At 45.1% G+C, this 20,040-nt stretch overlaps 1 protein-coding gene and 1 long non-coding RNA gene across 3 annotated transcripts in view; one reads left to right on the forward strand and one right to left on the reverse strand.

Moving 5' to 3' along the window:
- Window positions 1–6,728, reverse strand: part of LOC148110149 (uncharacterized) — a 169,116-nt gene extending 162,388 nt beyond the window's left edge. The window contains exons 1-2 of the long non-coding RNA XR_015724600.1: window positions 6,500–6,728; window positions 6,036–6,166 (exon numbers count right to left, since the gene is read on the reverse strand). This is a non-coding gene — a long non-coding RNA (uncharacterized LOC148110149). The remainder of the gene's footprint in view (window positions 1–6,035; window positions 6,167–6,499) is intronic.
- Window positions 1–20,040, forward strand: part of SEMA6A (semaphorin 6A) — a 124,869-nt gene that overhangs the window by 22,980 nt on the left and 81,849 nt on the right. The gene's annotated exons all lie outside the window — the stretch shown is intronic.

Here is a 20,040-nt window from a genome sequence, read left to right on the forward strand (position 1 = left end):
CAGCGACACCAGTCGCGACCAATGGAGTGGAGTGCGTGCTGCCACCACCTTCAAAGGTAGCACCTGCCTTAGGCAGAGCGGTGTCCATGACAGCGCATGCGCGCTGGCTGACCGTTCTGATTACCGTATGTGTACTATTAGGTGCTCCGGAAATTTATAATTTATACGTGACACGAGGGACACCGCTTGTGAATTTTGCATTCCTGTTGTTACTGGAAAAGTACTCACGTGCCACGTTCTGTTAATGATAATTAGATATGTACATCTCATTAGAAGAGGAGAGTGTCATTTCTCACTTATAAATAAAATCATTTTTATCACCTCTATCTCACGTCCCCAGTTCCAGCTCTGTTTCCATTTTGTTTCTCTGGTCAGTATTCGCAGAGGTGGAGAGAAGAGTAGCCTCTCTAGCCCGCCTGTCAGAGGGAGGACAACAGCAGAGCACTGGGTTCCAGCGGGGGCTGTCCCCATGCTGGTCCCCCAGCCTCTCCCCACTTCTAAATGACATGTGGGTTTCATGGAAGTATCCTCTCCAGAGGATACACTTAATCATCAAGATCCTTCTGCTTCCTATCTCTCTCCAGGCTTTAGCCTGAATTGTGTTCCAGTATCTGAGATCTCCATATGCTGTGGGATGGTAACAAACAGAATTTATCCATTAAGGCTAACTCCTCAGTCTCCGAGAGAGATTTTTCTTTCTTGATTCACTCTTCAAATGGTACAAGGTTATAAAGCAACCCCTTAGTCGGTCCTTGGCTCTATTAAGGGGATTTAGTATGTGTTTTCTGCCCCCTAATTTTCAGAGACATCTAAGAGATGATGTATCGTGTCCATTTTGTTGTTTGCTTGTAATGATTTTTAGTTTTGATTGATCCACCGAGAGCCTGAAAAATGCTTATTTGGCCTTCCCATGAGCTAGCCTTAAATTAGGGGTTCAGAATATTCTATGTACAAGATCACACTTTAGTTACTGTACGCTCCTTTCCAGAAGTAAAAATTGTGGGCAAAGGAGACTGGTCCTTCCAATTAACTCCTTTAGCTTCCAAGGCAGCATTCATAGGAGAACAGAGTTTAAAACTGTTTTGGATAATCTGGACAAATCCGTTTTGGTTATCCACTGCGGCTTATGAAATGGGACTGAGCAGGGCAGCACTGTTTTCAGGTGAATCGAAGCTATATAGCCTAAGAGAATAAAGTTGTCTTCTTCTACCTTCCGTTGACTTGGTATAATCTGTGGGCAGGTCCATTCATTCCCTGGCCTCAGTTTCCCACTGAAGAGGGGATTCTGGGAAAGAGACGTTAAAACCCTCCAGCTGGAGAAGCTGTAACAATGACAAATGTATTATTTAAGCACAACAACCGTGTCTGCATGGTACATATCATTATCTTTACAGACTACAGATTGAAAAGAGCTTTGAACGTAATACAGATACGGGGCATGTTTTGTAACTCTCGACCATCGAAAACCCAGAGATGTGTTAGCAGCCCATGGCGACCCTCCAGAGGCCACTGCCAAGTGGTCTGCATAGAGTGACACGCACGGTTTCTGTCCCCCACAGCAATAGCTTGCAACCTTCCTCCATGCCCCATCCCAAAGCCGGTTTTCTGCTCCAGTGTGACATGAAATGTGATATTCAGTGAAATGCACCATAAGCCTTGAGAACCATTGCTGAACCGACACGGACGCGCAGCTAAATGGACGGTATCCGGAGTGTGCCAGTCCTCCCTGGAAGCAAGAGTTAAGGTCCATAAATCAAGTCTCAAGTACGGCAGAGAAAGAAAGAAAAGAAAGCTGTCAGCGAGGGTGAAGGCGTTCTAGCCGGCCCTCGCTGGGCTGGAAGGCCCAGCTGCTGTGGATGCCCACAGAGCTCTGGAACCAGCTCCAGACCCATCAACCCAAAACCAAACAGTGAAGTCCCAAGGCTGCCAGCCATTCCGGTCTGCGGGTGCAAATGTGAGTGGTCGGGTCAACGGTCTGACACGATAACTGCGACAGCCACGCGGCCAGGGCCAGGGTGTGTAGAGGGAGAAGGTGCCCCGCTTTGCAGATGGCATCCATCTGTAGCCCCTAAAGACATTTTAGCTCCTGCAAAGAGTAGCTTACATATTGCGAGGTTCCCAGGATAATATACCTTAATGAACAATGCTAATCATGTCCCCTCCTTATTTGCAGAATGCTTTACGCTCATGGGTGTTGACTCAGGGGATTATTCAGCTTCTTTTATTAAGTATCAGATGTATAGCAGTTTACATCATTGGATCCTCTCCTCTGGTTCAGATCCAAAGACATTATTAGCTGCTCTTAATGCTTGCTTCTTAGTAATACTGTTATGAAAGAAAAGCTTGTAGAAGCTTCCTGAACAGACAAAAACAAAGGCCTTTTCTTAATCAGTACACTAATATTAATCAAATAGTCGAGGAATGAGGAAAAAAGATGGTAAGTGCTTTGACACGCAGGCCTTTTCACCTGGAGAATATATACAAACCACTAATTTCTGCTAACACCCTCCCCCGCAATCTGCTGACACTTAAGGAGTTAATGCTTAGGAGTTATACTTTCGTATGTTTGAATACTGAAAAATAAACAAATACAAATGTCAGGTGAATACAGTTAGAGGGGTTAGCACAGGCCGTGGCTAGGAATCCAATTAGGATGACCTGGAAGAACCTCATGAAAGCAAATATTTCCACAGAACCGAATTCGAGGTTTTTCACCAGCATCAGGGCTCTGGCCCTTCGGGACACTTGGTACACAGGCCCCGTATTATCTACCACTTCTTTGATGCCATGAGAATAAAAAGGACAGATTTTTTTTTTTAAGCTAATAAATTTTTTTTTTAATCCTTTAAAAATCTTTCTAGAGTAGCAGGAAAAACTGATGCAAAAGCAAAGAGCAAACAGGATGACTTAATGGAAATCAGGCAACAAGTCTAGGGGAAAAAATAGGTTTGGAACCGAAAATAAATTGAATATATAACACCTTTCCATTCTGTTCCCCTTTTCTTTTTGTTTTGCATGGCAATCTATATTTATGGAAAAGTCAGTTGGTTGCTTATCAGGCTGAAGCTTGTGTTTGCTCAGACTAGTGATAATGAGCAATAAAAGAGGTGGGAATGGCTACAGTGTGGGGAGTCGGGGAGAGTGGGTGGGTGGGCTCAGGACAGCTTTCTGGATCTGAGAGCTGAGTTTTGAAAGCACTGTCGTTCTCCCTTATGCTACTGTGTTAACTGGAGGAGGGGATGTGAGGATAAGGGTCTGTGTGAGGAGTCTGGGGGCTCTCCAGGCAATCTGGAAAGTTGCTGGCTCCGGGGAAGAGCTCCCAGTCACTACCTAGTCACGGCGCTGTGACCCAGTGGACAGGTGATGTGAAGCCCCGCCCACCAACCAGCGGCGGCCCCACCTGCAAGCTATCAGAATGCAGATGCTCAGGCCCCACGACAGACAGACCGAAGGACAGTCTCATTTCAACAAGGGGGTTGGTGTACACGTCTGTGTGTGAGAAGCACCGGTCGAAAGGATCCCTAGACAGGAGCTGTGAGAACACGTGGAGGGTAGGGTACAAAAGTGGGGCTGTCGTAGAAAACAGATCAGACTCTCTAGATAACTAGCTAAGCACGTTGTAGGGGTGTGAACATGTCCCCAGTTTATCGTAAAGCCAGCGTCTCAGAGAAGTGGTTACTTGGACGTTGACAGGCGCCTGTAGAGTCACAGGAGCCCAATGTTTGCCCAGTGGCCCTGAGGCCACGTAGGCAAATGGAGCTGAGGGAAGAGAGCAGGGTGATAAGAGGAGTAACACTAATCTCAATGGCCTTGACGATTATGGCTCTCGTCAGGTTCCAGAGCTTTGACTCCAGTCAACCAAGACTCTGCCCTTGGTTTCCAACACATACTTATTATTGAAATGACTTACCATTTTATTAAAGCTTCCTGCTTCCAAAATGCTTTATGGCCCTTTAAAAACAATCTTAATCATCATAACATCCTCACGAAATAATAACTCAGTTCAGTACTGTGCTTCCCGGGTTCTAACAGGCAAGTGTGGGCTTCTGCCATCACCCCCGCAGTCTCCATGGACAAGGGCACTAGCTGGGGCCAGGAAGACTGGCGGGATGACAAGACATCTCTCTGCAGGGCATACTCTCGCCCCATCTGAATGGCGACCTCAGGCATACATGGAGAGGCTAGACTGGCCCTCGTCTTTACTTTCCCACCCCGGGCTGCCATTTTCCAGGGCAACCAGGTCCATTAGGGAGTATGTGAATAAGCCTCTCTCATAGTTTCCTAGAACGATAGAGGGTGAGGCTGCAGATAAACCCTCTGCCACTTCACCTTTCCTGCCAAAGTCTAAAAGCAATAAATACCAAGCTAGAGAAACATTGACTAGAAACGGTGATATCACAGTAATTACAAATCTGTTTTTGTCCTTGTAACTTATTGATAAAATGATCTCAGTCCTGCTTGGCAGGCATAACCCATCCTGAGAGTCGAAGAAGGGTGGGGGGAGCTCTTCTGAGAAATACACAAGGAAACTGCACACTGCATCTGGGCCCTAGATTGAGCCCAGCCCTGGGCCTGGGAAAGAGGATAGGGAAAGAGATTCCTCAGTGATCCCAGAAACCAACTTCGATAAGAAAGGGCCACCCACAGGCCAGCAGTTAGAAGGAATACCTTCAACAGTAATAAACCAGAAGTGTAAATATGTTACTAAAAGAAAGCCTTGAGTCTATTCCAGTTTTTCTGGTAGCCAAGTTAGTTCTTAGAAATATTAGGGACCAAAGGGAGTTCTTTTTTCCCATCTGGACAAGGCACATTTAATCTGAATGAGAAATGCAGCAGAGAACGTTGACTGCCATATAATCAAAGACCCTCCAGATGTATTTTTAAGAGCTGCCCAAAAGATTAAAACACTACATGGAGAAGTAAAGGAGAAGAGAGAGACGACAAAATCCACCACAAAAGTGAAAGGGTCTACTTTGGCCATGAATTCAACCACACTGGAGACTAGATTAGGAGCCGTGAGGCTTAACCACATTATCTAAAGGCACTTGCTTGCCTTGTCCTACTGTCCTATTTACTTCTCTTCTTCTTCTTCCAGCACAGACTACGGTCAGCACATGGGGGTGGTAGTTCTGCTACCTAATCTGGGTTAAACAGTCCTGGGAGGTCAGAAAGGTGGTCAGATTATAAACCTCTGGAGAAGATCTAAGGGTTATCACATGTGATCCGCCTTGACCACCTGTTGAGCGGTCTTGACCACGCTGAATTTAAAATGGAAATTCTTGGCCTTATTTAAAAGTGTAATGAGTCTAGATGCTACGGATAAGGGTTTTTACATTAGCGGGTATTTCTATGCAGTCTGTTTTGTTTCAGGAGTAATGAGAATTATTCCAGGAAGAAAAAAGTATTTTTGGCAGGAACCAGACCAAGAGGAAAATGAGAGGAGGAGACCAGACCCATCTAGAGTTTGGAAGAAATGGTGAGAGCAGAGGGTTTCCAGGTAGAAAAGGTCTCCTGAGCTGGGTCCTTCTGCTCACGTGCTACATGAGAGGGAGCCGGGGAAGGGGGTTTTGACTGAACCCTAAGAGTTTTCCAAAAACGTTATCAACAACTTAGTTATAAAATGGGAAGATAGCACTTCTCTGACTTAAAGAAATTCAGTTACAGGCCTACCAGGGAAGGGGACCATCATCGCACAGTAGTTAAAAAGATGAAACTGACATCATCTGGAAAGAGAAAAGCTAGTATTTTTTGAGCTTAGCAGGGGAAAAACCTTCAACTTGATGATCGGCTGCTTGGGCTTTGTGATATTCAAACAGACGTACATGCACAGAATTTCAATGCTCAGAATGAAAAATGATGCTCTCTCCAAAATTACAAACAAATACCAGGGCAAGGGTTCAAGCGATGCTGAGGCACCAGCCTCTGGGAGTAAAGGAAGTAGTTGCCAGTCTAGGGAACTGAAGACGGCGAGTGTAGGAAGTAGTGCTGAATTTCCACAAGAGACCGGACAGCCCTCACTTCCTCGCACCACTCACCGTTCTGCCAGAGACACGTCCTGTTTCTCCAAGCCCGATGCAGGAACCAGCTGTATCCAGGGTTGAAAGTGATGAAAACCCCCACCAGTTTGGCCCTGACGTGCTGGTATCTACACATGGGCAAAGTTCACCTGCAAAGAAAACCAAATTCTTTGGGGATCCTAGTGTGTGGCAGGTGCCCTTTTCAAATTGTGTGCGTGTGTGTTTAGTTCCTTTGAACGGCAGGTGCATAGACCCATTTTGTTTTTAAATTCCCTGAAGTCTAAGGTAAATGAGAGGGGAGAAAACCAGTGTTTTCCGAACCCCGTTAATGAAAGATAAAGGGGCAGTTAGGTCCTTAAAAAGGGCTATCAAAAATGCTATCTGTATATAAAGAGGGTGGGTGTCTCCAGGGAAGAAATCAAACACGACAGAACAAGAAGAGGAAAAGGCAAATGCTGAGTGTCGGCTAGAACACAGTCTACCTCCCAAAGAAGCAGCCAGATTCCTATCTTCTGTAAACAGCAGAATGTGGGGCAGTCCTGGCGGCACCCTTCTTGAACTTCCCATGATTTGGTTAGCAAACATCGTCCGTAAGGGGTGTAAGAAATGATGAGCTCAAACTCCCCATGCAAATATGCATGGGCAACTCTCAGCGCATTTACCAAGATGGGACGTGTGCTTAGCTCCGCATGAGACTGCTTAACTGGGTAAATAAAGCATCTTAAAGAACTTAAGAAGTTTTCTTCTGCCCTAGATACCCGTTCATGTGTAAGATGTTACCAAGTTCACTCTAACTATTAATTAGCGTTTGAACTTGTAATGACAATAACTCGGGCTCGGTACTGACAGAATGAACTTGTGTGGGTGGCCTCTGAGCAGGGGAACATGCACAGTAATTAACCCTTTATTGACTCATGTTAGTCTGGGGTTGTTGCCTTTTAAAAATATTGCTTTCAAATGTCCTTGAACGCTACTTATCATTTTAAAAACAAAATAATGGTTTTGGGGATGACTCTACCTCTCTCCTCCCCAGCACACAATAGACATAATAGGACTTCCGGAAAGAAAAAAAACAGACACAACAAGTTTAGGTGAACAGACCGGTGGTGCTCATTTGAATTCTGATTTTAAATATTTAAAAGGCTCCGGACACAGGGATCATTGCTAATTAGCATTTTGTGTGGCCAGGCCAACTTGTGATTCAACTGTTTCTGTGTTCACCCTCCCCACCACCAACCACCCCTCACTGCTGATCCACATGAATGTTATCAAGCCTTTGCAGCCTGAGCAGGACATGGTCCAGATCTGACTCCTTTACTTTGCCCCAAATAGTATCAAGTGGGGCAGAACACTCTGCACCGTAAGTCATTTGCATTGCCATCTTACTATATCGTGATCGTGAATTTCACTGTCTTGGGATGGATTGAGAGCTTTGACATCAGTTCAATGTTGCTAATGGAAAATATTATTTACACAAGACTTTTTCCTGTCTGCATTCAGCCATGCAGAAATATACTGTCACCTAAGTGCCAAATGATGCTGATCTCAAGTAGAAGTTGTTGGCTGGTATTGGTGCCAGTCAGATGAGAATAAACTGCCAAGGAAGACACGAGTGAAAAATGATCATCTGGGCCAAGTTGGGTTTTTTTTTTTTTTTTTCCCTCTCTCGCTCTCTCCCATTCTTGAAATTAGGTAGGTGACACAGGCCCACACACCACATCGGTCTCAGTGAAACGGGCCTGAGGACAAGCAAACAGGCAATCTTGGGGCAACACTCCAGTGCAGCTTCCTGCCCCACCCCCTCATCCTGCCATGTCACGGTTCTGACAGTGAGAGACCAAAGTGGCATTTCAGGGTATGACAAGCGGACAGCCCCTCCCCACAGAAGTGCCTAGAAAAGCAACAATAGCCAGAAATCAGAGGATCTTTGCGAACCCCTGAAGCAGGAGTTTGTCCAGGGATAGACAGTTTATCCAGTGGTCTCCAATGGTGGAGACAACCCACAGGCAGGGGCCAGAAAATGGCCTCCCTGATGCAAAGTCTGTGATGACGACAGGGGTCCAGATGGCCTACATTTACTGTAGTAATATTTTACTCACCTACTTTGGAAGTGGTATTTGAAATGAATATGAATCAAAAGCATGATAATGGATATTCTTCCCAATCTAAAAAAACATCTATCTATCTATCTATCTATCTACCTATCTTTTTTTAGAATAACTACATGCCCTGAAAACAATGAGTTTTTTAATCCTATCTCATTATCTGAAGAAAATATCAGACAGCATATAAAGAAGATCAATCTATTACCTAACCAAGATGTTACAACATAAGGAAAGGAGTTTTATTTTAAAAATACACAGTTGAACACAAGAAAATGAGTAAAATGATCCCATAATGGAAAGTAAGACTTAACATAACCAACAATTACATCAAAGCATTCCCAAGAACACTTACTCAACAAAGTAAAAATTAACTAAAGTAATATAATGCATTCTGTGTCTACTGTTAATTTATGACACATTGGAAAAAGCAATGAATGTGACTGATGACCTAAATAATTAAAGTTTTATGTAAAAATCAAAAGGTTAAGAAAGTCCAGGACAGAAGTAAAATAAAAACTAAAATATAAAGTAGCTGTAATAATTTAATCTAAGCATCTACCACTGATAGAAATGGGGTCCACAATTTGAGTAGTGAAAATCAAGTTATTGAAGGAAATCCATCAGTTATTTTACATGTATGTATGACTTGGGGGAATTAATCAGACACAAATGCTTTCAAAAGCCACGTGGGTCAGCATTAGAGGAATTACTAAAATGCACTGCAAGGAAAGGTACAGGTTATCCCGTCGGAATACTGGGAGCCATGTGTTTGGAGTGTAACCTGAGAGTGTGGACACAGGCCAGCCCGGCTATAGGGGCAGGACGAGTCTTCCAAGCAATGACCGTCAATGATTTGTTTTGTTCTCGGATTACAAAATAGGAAAAATGCTTTTCATCGCGCGTCAGATAATGTGCATACCTGATAGTCTGTAGAACTTTAACAGCCTGTGAATTAGGAATATGTGACCCATATTCCAGGAAGAGCACCAAAATTCAACAGAAACTACCAAAGCAACCCGATATGGCCTCCAGCTTTGAGAAATGGAACTACCCCATCATGTTTGCCCAGGTCATCACAACTCAAATCTCACTGTAAAAAGCTGTCTGGTGCTAAAGAATGAAAAGCCGTTTGTTCTAACTTGCAGAGGTGGGGGCATTGGGTTGTGGTACCCAAGGATAAGGGGCAAATGGTTAAAACTGCACCTTATATACAATGGAGAAAAATTTGCTGCACTGTAGAAGAAACAATTGAAAACATTATTCTCAATGCTCAACAGCACTCGGCACAGGAAAATACAAATCAAAACCACAACGAGATACCACCTCACACCAGTCAGAATGGCTAAAAGTACCAAGTCAGAAAACAACAAACTTTGGAGAGAATGCGGAGAAAGGGGATCCCTCCTACACTGTGGGTGGGAACGCAAGCTGGTACAGCCATTCTGGAAATCAGTGTGGAGGTTCCTCGAGAAGTTAAAAATAGAGCTACCCTATGACCCAGCAATTGTGCTACTACGTATTTACCCAAAGACACAGATGTAGTGAAAAGAAGGGGCACCTGCACCCTAATGTTCATAGCAGCAATGTCCACAATAGCCAAAATATGGAAAGAGCCCAGATGTCCGTCGACCGATGAATAGATAAAGAAGATGTGGTATATATGTACAATGGACTATTAGCCAACAAAAAATGAATCTTGCCATTTATATCAACGTGGATGGAACTGGAGGGTATTATGCTGAGCGAAATAAGTCAGTCAGAGAAGGACAATTATCGTATGATTTCACTCATATGTGGAAGATAAGAAACAGTGCAGATATAGGGGAAGGGTGGGAAAAGTGAATGGGAAGTCATCAGAGAGGGAGAGAAACCATGAGAGACTCTTAACTCTAGGAAACAAACTCTGAGAGTTGCTGGAAGGGAGGGGAGTGGGGGGATGGCGTAACTGGGTGATGGGCATTAAGGAGGGCACGTGATGTGATGAGCACTGGGTGTTATATACACCTGATAAATTACTGAATTCTACATCTGAAACTAACGATATACTATATGTTGGCTAATTGAATTTAAATTTAAAAAAAAAGTAAATGTCCTTTTCTATGAATGACTTCCATGGAAAAACGTTGCCAACTCCAAGATTAATATAAGTACATGAAAAGCTCGTAAGTATATTCAAACAGATACATAATATGTTAACTAACGTAAGAGACAAAAATACTACCAACTGCTGTTGAAACCAGAAACACATCTAGCAACACTGAAGTGAAGTTCTGCTCCTCTGAACAGAACTACCCCGAGAACCTCACACAAGATAATGGTGCTAGAAGAGCCTTAGAAAACATGGAGTACCAGGGACACGAAAAAATCCATTATCCCAACATGCTGGGTGGCCCCACCAAGGAAGGCCAGCATCTTAGCCACCTAAATTCATGACTTCAGGACACCCACCAGTCCTCAGGAAAAAAATGTTAAGGCCTGGCAATCGTTACTTTGAGGAAGATAGAATGTTTTTAAAGAATCAACAAACGCCTATTACTAACACTGGAAAAAACAAACTTGAAGCACTGAGCCCAAGTAGACGGACAGGAGGGACAGTGTTCATCGGTGAAGGCAGCAGACAGTTACTCCCACAGAGCACGTGGCCTGTGTTTCTAAGAGCAGATAAAGCAATGAAACGTTCTGCCCCTGTGATCGGTCCTGCATATATTACCCATATGCACACTCATAGATCTTTGGGGTTATTTCTGTATGTCCTCCCTGTTATTTCTTTCTTTTTTCCTAAACATATTAAAATTCCCAAGTAGGTGGAAATGCAGCTACTACTACTAATAGCAATAATCACAGGAACCAACATTTTTTTTTTTAAGATTTTATTTATTTATGTGACAGAGAGACAGCCAGCGAGAGAGGGAACACAGCAGGTGAGTGAGAGAGGAAGAAGCAGGCTCCCAGCAGAGGAGCCCGATATGGGACTCCATCCCGGAACGCCGGGATCACGCCCTGAGCCGAAGGCAGACGCTTTAACGACTGCGCCACCCAGGCGCCCCATGGAACCAACATTTTTTTAATGTTTCCTATTGGTCCATTTAATCTCTGCAGCAGCCCTAAAGGCATGGGTTACCATGATTCCCATTTTTTAGTGAAATTAGCTAAGATTCAGAAGAGTAGGGGCCCCTGGGTGGCTCCGTTGGTTAAGCCTCTGACTCCTGACTTTGGTCAGGTCATTACCTCAAGGTCGTGAGATCAAGCCCCGCATCGGGCTCCGCACTCAGCAGAAGAGTCTGCTTGATATTCTCTCTCTCCCTCTCCCCCTGCCCCTAGCCACAGTGCTCATGCTCTCTCTCTGAAATAAATAAAGAAATCTTAAAAAAAAAAAAATTCCATAAAGGAATTTTCCCTAGGAAAACAACAGTTCTAGGGGTTCAAGCCCAGACTGGACTGACAGTAAAACCCACGATCCGGTCTCCACAGATCCCTAAACACTGTGCAGCATGCAGGGCAGCATGCAAGTACCAGGACGTGTTCCCTGAGGGGTGTTGAGGGCTTATGGACTGTGAAGTGTCTGCGTGTCTTCGGGCACACCACCTGACTGCTCCGGAAGAACAGGCTTCTCTGCAGACTCGGGAAGTGAATTCGAGCATCTCCAGCTCGAACCCTTCTGCCATGTTCTGTTCCCACTCTCCCCACAAGAATTGTATTTATTATGAATACGTGCTGTGGCTTCCTATTGATAGGTCTCTGCGAGTGCACGTGCGTGCATGCCTGTGTGTGTGTGTGTGTGTGTGTGTGTGTGTGTGAGCCTGCTGCCCAAAAGTTTTCATCAACAACTCATGAATCAAAACACTTAACTTCTAACTGCTGTCTGCACGTCTCCTGGTTAGGTAGGTGTTCCAAATATTGGGCTGCTCTTATTATGGCCTCGAATTTAAGGCACGCCTCTGCTTTTCTTTTCCACGCATGCTATTACATTGTCCATCTTGCCTCCCTAGTAGCCTGTGAGTCTTGAACTTGGAGCCAGAGAAGTACGGCCTTTGTAAAGCACAAAAGAACACCAGTGGGTGTGTGTGTGTGTGTGTGTGTGTGTGTGTGTGTGTGTGTGTGTTTGAAATCACATGAGGCCTGAAAAAAAAGCTCTCTGGCCATTCAGAGGCTACTTGCATTGTGCAGCTGTTCCTTCACCGCTGAGAACATCTCACTGCTGACAATGAGGTACCTGAAGGCGGCCATACACAGGGCGTCATTCACGAGCTGCAGGGCCTGGGACTTTTGCCAGTGTCCACGGACTGTAAGATCGGAGGCCTTTTTCTTGGTCAGACCCCGATAAGCATATTGCCAGTTTGCTGTTGTTGTTTGTGTGTGTGTGGCTTTCCTGCCAGCCATTTGTTTCACGATGGTATTGCGGTGATGTCCTCCCCACACGCTGGCACTTCAGGACTGTTTCTTTTCCTGTGCTGGTCCCACCTCTGTGAAATGTACAGGGAGACGGGGATTGGCCGCCGTCCACTCCCGGTTAGCAATCCATCACTGCGTGGACTCAGTTCCCATGACTCTAGCTCCCTAGGACAATGTCTCTTTCTTCACCAAGCTGATGGTAAATATCTGGTCAGCCTCATCTATTTAAAACCAGCCAAGCAGGAATCCTAGTGCTGGGGAGAGGACTCTTTTGTTTGTTTGTAAGTAAACAACAGACTCGACTCTTCCTAACTAAAATTAAATTCCCATCACTCTTAAAATAATCCCAAAGAACTAATCTGATTGCAACAGGGAGGCGGAGGGCGACGAAGGCAGATTTCCTGGTGCCGGCTGCGGCTGCGCCACTGGGCCTTCTGTGTCCTCTGACTGATGATCCTGGAGAATCTGCCGATGCAAGGGAAATTATTCTCTTCCTTGCAGGTAGACAGAGCTGGGGGGGGAGCTAAAAGCCAGGTGGGCATCTTTATCCGAAATCATTTCCTTTTGAGTAAACAGGATTGAGTTGATGGAGTCATTTCAGGGATGGCATTTCATTTCTTTTTCATGTTTTTTAAAAAAAAATGCCTGAAAAACTGAAGGGCTATGCACAATGACTGGTGTCTCTTTCTGGTCTGGAACATTCTAGAAGATCTGTGGTCTAATCACTCTCCATAGAGGAACACCTGGATCGATGAAAAATCGAGGGGAGTGGGTGTGGCCCATGTCATAGAACCATCTGAAGCAGCAGCTCCCCTTCTCTGGTTATATCATGACCTATACAAAAGCTGAACCCATGCTGAAAGGGGCCTGATGTGTCCCTCAGCTCCGCATCAGCCCGTTTCTCAGGGCCGACGTCATCTCTCCCAGAATGCGGAGGACATCAACACGGACAGCCATGCCTTCCGGCTGCAGCTGAACCTCAGCTGATGGGCTGCTACCCACTTTATCCCTCAGGTTGAGGGTGGCCTTCTTTCTGGATGTGTTTCACTCTCACCTGAAACACCCATTTGCAAAGTCAGGACACAAAGTCAGGATAAGTGTGAGACCACCTCGATCAGTTTCGAATTGTGCCAAATCCAAGGGCCCCCCAAGACCCCCTGCTGCTTACTCGTACGTGCTCACAACAGCCTCCTTCTGCTTCCTCACCACGCTTTCTGTTCGTCTCCACCCAAATCCTTCCTGGCCTCTTCCCCTAAAAGCCGACGCGTTTGTGCAGACTTGCGGTTCCGCAGCCCACTTGCTAGCCAGCCTCCCTGTTTCCCAGCCAGGCTGATGACCTTGTTACTTGGTCTAACTTCAGCCTCCTCCCCTGGGCAAGGTTACCCCCCATCCACTTGCTTCTTCTTCGTACTGGGCCCCAGGCTGCTCTCCTTCCTGCCGGCCTTCTGGCCACCCTGGTCACTATTCGCAACACAGTATCTGTGCTTTACTTTCGAACCTCATTTTCCTTAGAAAAGGACAGATATTTGTATCAGGCTGAATGCTTTTCTCCCCCAGGAGGAGCGGCCTGATTTATGTGTATGTAAAGATGGGTCAGGCATTTCAAATGCTAGAGAGCTTACAATGAGAATTTCTTCCGTCCTTCCTTATTCAGTTATGTCTCTGGTTGGGTTCCTGTAGTCCTACTAGAAAGTCTTCATGTGTTCGGTCATTTATTCACTCACTCATTCAGTAACTATGTGCTCCACCTGGGGCTCAGCACTGGGTGTCTTGTGGTGAATAAAAAGGACATGTCCCAAGGACTCATGGGACTCACAGCCTAGTGGAGGCAAATTCAACCAGCAAGCACCCAAGTACCCTTTCCATTATACCCTGTGGTCATTGGCATAAAGGGAAAGAACAAGGTGCCATGAAAAAGACTGTTGTGGTGAAGAGGGGGTGTCAGGAGCCCACACAGATGGTCTGGTCACAGAAAGGATCTCCAAGGAGTTAACGTCTGAACTGAGACCCAAAGAAGGAGGAGATAGTAAGGGGGGGGGGTGCTCTGCAGGTAGAGGGACCTCCAGGCCAGAAGGAGCTCTCGGGTATCCAAGGAGCCACAAGACGTGCCAGCGTGAGGGAGGGGGCAGGGCTCGCAGGAGCTAAGCCAGCCCAAGCCTGCATGTTGTTCTAAGTGGGCCGAAGCAGTGGAGGGACAAGGTCTGATTTACGCTCTAGACACATGAGGTCAGCACAGCGGTGTGGCAGCGGGATGCAGAGAGGGAAAGGAGATCCAGCCACATTCAGGAGTCATCAACAGGCTTGCAGAGATAAGCCAACTGGATTCTGTTGCTGATGGGCTTTGCGAGAGCACTTTGGTGGCTGTGGGCATGTCAAGGGACTGGGAAGAAAGGGCCAAGAGCTGAGCAGCCTCCTTGGGGAGGGTGGGAGATGATCCCAAAGGCATGGGAAGGACAGTGCAGCAGCCTTGGGTGCGAGTGGTGACCGGAAGCCTGGAAGGGCCAGGAAGGTAAGGGAGGGCCGATGGCCTCCTGGCCTTCATTTTATCCACCTGGTAGAAGTGAGGCCTTCACCCTGAGATGGGAAAGGGGTTCAGAAGAGAGCAGTAAGGGTCTGGAGTCCTAGCTGCCTCACCAATCCAGAGAGGGGCTGCCTCTGAGCAAGAGAAAGGAACCAGGAGCTGAAGTCCTTTGCCGCTTTGCAGAATTGGCTTTGTAGCCCTTTCCAACTGTGTACCGTTTTTCTCCAGCAATGCTGCCTCACTCCAGAGAAAAGTGCACTGATGTACTTTGGAAAGATTTTCAATAACAAGGGCTTTCTAAATAACTTTCAGTTTAACCAGGAAATCACTCACCCAGAACGCCCCTCCCCCAAGTATTCCAGTTAGTCAAAAGTTTTACTGAAACATGTCAGCATTGAAAAATGCAGAAGGCAGCTAAGTCAGCTGAAAGGGCGTCAGAAAGCCCTCCTCTGCGCACGGAGCAGCCACAGCGGGGACTCTTGAAAGGCCAGTCATTTCAGACCCCTCCCGTCCAGTACATTGGCACACCACGGGTTAAAAAAAGGGGAAACAAAGGAGGAAACCTACAGCACAGAGTAGAAAAACAGTCCACCCAGAGTATTCTGCCGCACATGTGTTTATTTAGTTGCGTGGAGCCTTTTAAAATGTTAACCTGGAAATTGATCAGTAGCTTTGCGCAGTTTGAGCGAACAGTTTAAAGGACCCAGAAGACCGAAATGTTATGTAAGAGGTGCATTTCACAGGTGCAGAGGGTTCCCTTTAGAACAGTGCTGTGAGAATGTGTACAGTACCCACACAGGGCCAAGCGAAGGTGTGGTGGTGAGCTGTTGGCAGAGGGCATGAGGAAACCTGATCCTGCACTTTGTAAATTATAAACTGTTTATACCTGTCATCTCTGTCTGGGTCTGCGCTAATGACACTTTAACAATTGGCTTGTGTGTGACCGAGCGCTAAGTGCCAGCAATTTCAAAGCAACCACATCCAAAGGCATTGTTACTGATGTCCGCGAGAGTCCGAGGGAAAATAACAAGGCAGTGGAATGGAAGTGAGGACTTTTACCACTGGGGTTCGGGTGGTTTTTGAACTGTGCCCCTACAAATGTCTCCAGGTAGATTGGGTCTGGGGACCCACATGCTTCAGAGACACTAACCTCTGGGTCCCACGATTCCGCAAACTGGAAGGACCAATCAGATACAGCGGGGTTCACTGAATCCTATTACGGCCACTGAGTCAGGTCCGCTTTGCTTACAGAACGGTCGTCAGAAATGTGTGCTTTTAAAACTTTGTTCCCTTTTTTTTCCCACTCCAGATCCTCCCCCTACCATCCTCACCACCCAGTGTCGAGTACAATGCCCTGTGCACAGACTAATGGACACTTAGGAAATGTGTAGTAAATTTAAGATTGGGGAAATACTGTAATTAGAGGGCAGAGTACATAGTAGTTAAGGATGTGGGCTTTGAAGTCAGCCTGCCCAGGGTTCAAGTCCATCGGCCCCACTTACGAGTATGTGACCTGGGGAAGTCTCCTCACCTGTAGAATGGGGATAATAATGGCATGCATGTCAAGGTGTTATGAGGATTAAATGAGTCATGACACATAAGGGTTCGATCTGAGCCTGACACATGGTAAACACAACAAAATAAGATTACTTTGCAAAAGTAAATTCCTCGCGAGCAGAGGGACCCCTTCTGAAAATATGCCACCTAAAATGACAGCAAGCAGGCATTTTTTTGTCACTGATCAAGAAAGGTTCTACAACTTCTTCCTATAAATTCCACAGCCTGTTTTTAAAGGTAAAAATTTTAGACTAATATGGATTTTCACTCTTCAGAAGTCCAAAGGAGCTAGAATTGTATACAAACGTGTATACTATTTTGTTTAAAACAAAGCAGAAAAGTAGGAGTCTTTCTAAATAAGTTAAGCTTTTAAAATATTTTTTCCTCAAAAAAAAAAAAAAAAACTTACCAGATTCTGTTTCCTTTTGGAAACAAATTCACATCTGGGATGCCAAATTTCGGTCTTAATACAGTATTGAACAGCTGAGTTTTAATTTTTTAACCTCCCAGAACACACAGAATTCTGATGGGAACATGGGAAAGGACATTTATCTTTTCAGCTGCATGAAAATGAAACCCACAATATTTGAGTGAACTGAAAGAAAACTACATATTAAAAATTAAGACCATGTGGAAGAGGGAGTGTCTACACAGCTACGACGGTGGAATCTGTACAGTTACGCTGCCATACAGAGTGCGATGTCCTTTACCAATTATCAGAAGTACTAGTGCCTTTTGTGGTCGAATGAAAGTAATGTAAACAGTGGTTCCTTTCATTCTAAGATACTTAAGGATCTACAAGGTTTATTTACAATGGATGGATGGACCGCCATCTTGAATAAAAGCCACCTTCTGGTTAGGAGAACACAGCACTCAAAGACAAGGGGAAGATACTGATTAAAATTGGTCACTTAATTCTTAGTTTTAGACCTAGTCTGGAAACAGCTCTCTTACAGCTGTGTCTCGAGATACTAAAATAACTGGCTGAAACATAAACCGTCCGGCTAATCACTATTCATACTAAACAGATTCTTTATTGACACTGGCCAGATTCTTTCTTGTTTTTGTTGCTCTTTTATTTTAATGCCTGAAGTTAATAACACCCTGAAGAGACTGTCTACGTGTCCACCCAGGACCCACAGAGAGGCTTGGCTTATCATTATGCCAGTTTCGCAACCAGAATCCATTAGTTAATTTAACAGAGTCAGAGAAAAACTCATTTGTCTCCTTCAGTGTGTTGCATGAAGTGACACAGGGTCAGGCATTATCTGGTGGAGGGGGACAGTGAAATTAAAGTCCCCGGGTACCAGCCATTCTCAACAGCAGAATGGATGATTATCGGGCTGGATATAATTAGAGAGCCACAGCAGTCCCCAACAATACACTGGCTATCTGCCGAGCGCAAAGGTTTAAGTCCTTAATTTGTTGCGGGCCGGAATATCTGTGAAGGAGCCAGGCATTTTTGTGTACCATCCATCACGACTTAGATAGGCAACTACTGCTGTCTGCGTTTTGGAAGCTGGGCAGCTTGTTAAGGTTCTGCCTACTTTTCCAGCACCCCCCCCCCACCTCCCCCCAACAGAAAGATAGGATGCAGGGCTGCAGAAAGGCTTTTAGTGGCAGCAGAAGGATGACACTTCTGCCAAGGTCCTATCGCAGGCTCATTAGCTGAGAGGAAATTTGAACCTCGTCCGTTTCAGAGGTATACTTAATACATATACAGAGTCATCTGTTTCATTAAGTTAATTTACCTGAGCTGGCGTGCCTGATAATCAACGTGCTTCTGCAGTGTCAGCACCCTACCCTAGAGGCCCATGAGGATGAGGTGGGGTGCGGGGCGCTGCTCACCAGGACACTGGGGCTTAGGGGGCGTACTTCCCTTTAACTGGGCACTTCCAGAAATCCACAGTCTATTCTATTCGTAAGCGAGAAACATGGCAGGAAGCTCACGAAGGCTTGTTATTCACTTTTGGTTCCAAAGGATGAAGTTGGAAAATGAGAAAAGAGACCATGCGCTATGCTAATCACTCAAGAATAGTATCCAATTGTTAAGAGAGGAAATGCAAAAAGGAAAAGGAAGCCAGTAGAGAGGGCTACACAGTTGTTGATTAGGTATTTAACCTCTCGTGAGCCTGGACAGTGCAAACGGCTGTACTGTACAGCCACCTTCACGAAAATGATCTGACCTCCAGGAAACTGTACCTGTGATTTATATCCTGCCCAAGTTGTTAATTAAAGTAAAAATCTGTATTCCCCCAACCCTCCTCCTTCCCCCCCCCCCCCCCCGGTCCTCAAAGTTGCATCTTTGTTCCTTTGCTAAGATGGCTTTATGGTGTTTGGACTTGGGAGTTATGAGCTGAGAGCTGTTTGGATGTTAAAATTCAGTCTTACCTAAGGTTTTGTGGTCTCAGGGACTTTTAACTGAGAGTTGTTACTGGCTTTCCTGCCATGCTGTTAACTCTGACTGCTTAAGACAAACCATCAAACTTCATTAGAACCAACTGGTTTGACAAAGAGACATGAGGACATGGGATCTAGCCCTTTGTCCCAGCACAGAGCTAGAACAGCAGCTGTCCAGAGGAAGAGGGAAAAGAATTCCTTCTCCAACCTCATGTATATGTTCACCTTTTCATGGCCTTACAGGATATAAAAGATCACTTTCTCAGAGTACTTAGGTGAGAAATACTTCCCAGCGCTTTGGGGAAAGGCCACATTTTTCCTTGCATTGAATCATTAGAAATAGTCTGTTTTATTTAGCAAGCCCCAAACCCATTTGTTTGATTTGGCAATAACTGTCCCTTTTGGCCATGTTTTATTTTCTTTATCCAGCATTTGGAAGATCCAACTCCACCCATTTTTAGGGCAGAAACGTCCAATTGCTTAGCTCTGACGACAAAATGTTCAATGTCAAGTATGACTGTGAAGAATTAACCTCTGTCTGAATGGATATTTTGCGGGTAGGAGCTTTAAGTAACAATTTAAACTTCATTGTCAGGAGTAGATAAAATAAATATCATCTCTTCACACCCAGGGGAGTCTGGGCCAGCTGTATCTTTCTGAGTTCTTATTTCATTGTCCACACAATTGAATAAAATATCTACTCTAATGCAATATTAAGGTCACAAATTTAATAATCCAGAACTTAGGGAATGCAAAATTTACTTTTCTCAAGATAACAATTTCTTCCACGTGCTGGGCATTATATGCACTGAAGCTGTGCTTTCAGTAATGGAACTAGGTCAAGGATTTCATAGAACGTGGAGGTGTTCCTGTGACTGTACCAATACCAGCGTCTTACATTTCATGTATATTTCAAGAGCCTGTGTGTGTGTGTGTATATATATGCAAGTGAAAGGCAAACGCTGTGTCAGTCTGATGTGCGTTACCAGGGCCTGTAGAAAGAATAGGGTTTCTGAGACCAGCTAGCACTAACGCCTTTAAAAAAGAA

Source organism: Ursus americanus, chromosome 5, assembly GCF_024610735.1.
Source record: "Ursus americanus isolate L20-20 chromosome 5, mUrsAme1.1.p, whole genome shotgun sequence".
Taxonomy (NCBI): Eukaryota; Metazoa; Chordata; class Mammalia; order Carnivora; family Ursidae; genus Ursus; species Ursus americanus.